Below are 3,912 nucleotides of genomic sequence, written 5' to 3' on the forward strand. Positions count from 1 at the left end.
AACACTTCAATAAATCTTTCAATCATGTCTGAAAATATGGAGAGCATGCACCTTTGGAATGTTGCAAGTGCATTGCACAATCCAAAGGGCATTCTCCTTGGTGAACGAATTGTAAATCACACTTTTCACAATTCGTACCACTAACCAGCAAGTGCACTGGGTCGTCCAAGTAATACCTTATGTGAGTAAGGATCGATCCCACAGAGATTGTCGGCTTGAAGCAAGCTATGGTTATTTTGTAATTCTTAGTCAAGAAATTAATAATAAAAATGGTTGGGTTTATGAAGAGTAATTAACATAAAATAAATAATAATTGTTATGTAGTAATAGGGAACAGATTGAGGTTTTTGGAGATGTTCTGTCTTCTGAATCTCTGCTTTCCTACTGTCTTCTTCTTCACGTACGTAGGTTTCCTTCCATGGAAAGCTGTATGTTGGTGGATTACCATTGTCAATGGCTACCAGCCATCCTCTCAGTGAAAAGGGTCTATGTACATAGCTAATCATCTGTCGGTTCTCACTAATGTTGGAATAGGATCCATTGATCCTTTTGCACACTGTCACTGAGCCCAACATTCATGAGTTTGAAGCTCATCACAGTCATCCCTTCCTGGATCCTACTCGGAATACCACAGACAAAGTTTAGACTTTCCAGATCTTAGGAATGCTACCGATTAGTTCTAGCTTATTGGTGTGCAAAATCGTGATCATTCCTTCCTTGGTATCGGTGCTAAAAACTCAATACGCACGTTTATGTTCTTAATTCTGTTTCACAACTTCGTACAACTAACCAGCAAGTGCACTGGGTTGTCCAAGTAATAAACCTTACGTGAGTAAGGGTCGATCCCACGGAGATTGATCACAGTCATTCAATCCATGAATCCTACTCGGAATACCACAGACAAGGTTTAGACTTTCTGGATTCTCAAGAATGGCCGTCCATGGGTTCTAACTTATACCACGAAGACACTAATAACTCGGATTCGGTCCCCTATATTAGATATCCAAGAGATATCCATTCAATTTAAGGTAGAACGGAAGTGGTTGTCAGGCACGCGTTCATAAGTTGAGAATGATGATGACTGTCACGATCATCACATCCATCATATTGAAGTGCGAATGAATATCTTAGAAGCGGAATAAGTTGAATTAAATAGAAAAACAGTAGTACTTTGCATTAATCTTTGAGGAACAGCAAAGCTCCACACCTTAATCTATGGTGTGTAGAAATTCTACCATTAAAATTACAAAAGTGATAAATGTTCAGGCATGGCCGAATGGCCAGCCCTCACAAAAGTCTAAGATAGCATAAAACTAATCAAAGATGATCCAAAAATAGTAAAAAGTCCTATTTATACTAGACTAGTTACTAGGGTTTACAGAAATGAGTAAATGATGCAGAAATCCACTTCCGGGGCCCACTTGGTGTGTGCTTGGGCTGAGCATTGAGCTTTACACGTGTAGAGGTCTTTCTTGGAGTTGAACACCAGTTTGTAACCTGTTTCTGGCGTTTAACTCCACTTTGCAACCTGTTTCTGGCATTTGACTCCATAATGCAGCATGGGACTGGCGTTCAACGCCAGTTTACGTCGTCTATCTTTAATGAAAGTATGAACTATTATATATTGCTGGAAAGCCCTGGATGTCTAATTTCCAACGCAATTGAGAGCGCACCATTTGGAGTTCTGTAGCTCCAGAAAAGCCTCTTTGAGTGCAGGGAGGTCAAAATCCAACAGCATCTGCAGTCCTTCTTCAACCTCTAAATCTGATTTTTGCTCAGGTCCCTCAATTTCAGCCAGAAAATACCTGAAATCACAGAAAAACACACAAACTCATAATCAGTCCAGAAATGTGATTTTTATTTAAAAACTAATAAAAATATACTAAAAATTAACTAAATCATACTGAAAACTATGTAAAAACAATGCCAAAAAGTGTATAAATTATCCGCTCATCACAACACCAAACTTAAATTGTTGCTTGTCCCCAAGCAACTGAAAATAAAATAGAATAGAAAGAAGAGAATATACTATAAATTCCAAAATATCAATGAAACTTAGCTCCAATCAAATGAGCGGGACTTGTAGCTTTTTGCCTCTTGAATAGTTTTGGCGTCTCACTTTATCCATTGAGGTTCAGAATGATTGGCATCTATAGGAACTTAGAATTCAGATAGTGTTATTGATTCTCCTAGTTCAGTATGTTGATTCTTGAACATAGCTACTTTATGAGTCTTGGCCGTGGCCCTAAGCACTTTGTTTTCCAGTATTACCACCGGATACATAAATGCCACAGACACATAACTGGGTGAACCTTTTCAGATTGTGACTCAGCTTTGCTAATGTCCCCAATTAGAGGTGTCCAGGGTTCTTAAGCACACTCTTCTTTTTGCTTTGGACCTTGACTTAACCGCTCAGTCTCAAGTTTTCACTTGACACCTTCACGCCACAAGCACATGGTTAGGGACAGCTTGGTTTAGCCACTTAGGCCAGGATTTTATTCCTTTAGGCCCTCCTATCCACTGATGCTCAAAGCCTTTGATCCTTTTTATTACCCTTGCCTTTTGGTTTTAAGGGCTACTGGCTTTTTGCTCTTGCCTTTTGGTTTTAAGAGCTTTTGGCTTTTTCTGCTTGCTTTTTCTTTTTTTCTTTCTATTTTTTTCGCCAATTTTTTTTTCGCAAGCTTTTGTATTCATGGCTTTTTCTTGCTTCAAGAATCATTTTTATGATTTTTCAGATTATCTAATAACATTTCTCCTATTCATCATTCTTTCAAGAGCTAACATATTTAACATTCATAAACAACAACTTCAAAAGACAGATGCACTGTTCAAGCGTTCATTCAAAAAATAAAAAGTATTGTCACCACATCAAAATAATTAAACTAGTTTCAAGGATGAATTCGAAACCATGTACTTCTTGTTCTTTTGTAATTAAAACATTTTTCATTTAAGAGAGGTGATGGATTCATAGGACATTCATAACTTTAAGGCATAGACACTTAAATACTAATGATCATGTAATAAAGACACAAACATAAATAAAACATAAGGCTCAAAAACCGAAAAACAGGAAAATAAATAAACAAGGAGATTAAGGAATGAATCCACCTTAGTGAGGGTGGCGTCTTCCTCTTCTTGAAGAACCAATGGTGCTTTTGAGCTCCTCTATGTCTCTTCCTTGTCTTTGTTGCTCCTCCCTCGTAGCTCTTTGATCTTCTCTAATTTCATGGAGGATGATGGAGTGCTCTTGGTGCTCCACCCTTAGTTGTCCCATGTTGGAACTTAATTCACCTAGGAAAGTGTTGATTTGTTCCCAGTAGTTTTGTGGAGGGAAGTGCATCCCTTGAGGCATCTCAGGGATTTCATAATGAGGAGTTTCCTCATGCTCATGTTGAGGTCCATGCTCTCTTGTTTGCTCCATCCTTTTCTTAGTGATGGGCTTATCCTCTTTAATGAGGATGTCTCCCTCTATGTCAATTCCAGCCGAATTGCAGAGGTGGCATATGAGGTGAGGAAAGGCTAACCTTGCCCAAGTGGAGGACTTGTCAGCTACCTTGTAAAGTTCTTGAGGTATAATCTCATGAACTTCCACCTCCTCTCCAATCATGATACTATGGATCATAATGGCCTGGTCTATAGTAACTTCAGACCTGTTACTAGTAGGAATGATTGAGCGTTGAATGAACTCTAGCCATCCCCTAGCCACTGGTTTGAGGTCATGCCTTCTTAGTTGAACCGGCTTGCCTCTTGAGTCAATTTTCCATTGAGCTCCTTCCTCACATATGTCTATGAGGACTTGGTCCAACCTTTGATCAAAGTTGACCCTTCTTGTGTAGGGGCGTGCATTTTCTTCCATCATTGGCAAGTTGAACGCCAGCCTTACATTTTCCGGACTGAAATCAAAGTATTTTC

Source organism: Arachis ipaensis, chromosome B08, assembly GCF_000816755.2.
Source record: "Arachis ipaensis cultivar K30076 chromosome B08, Araip1.1, whole genome shotgun sequence".
Lineage (NCBI taxonomy): Eukaryota > Viridiplantae > Streptophyta > Magnoliopsida > Fabales > Fabaceae > Arachis > Arachis ipaensis.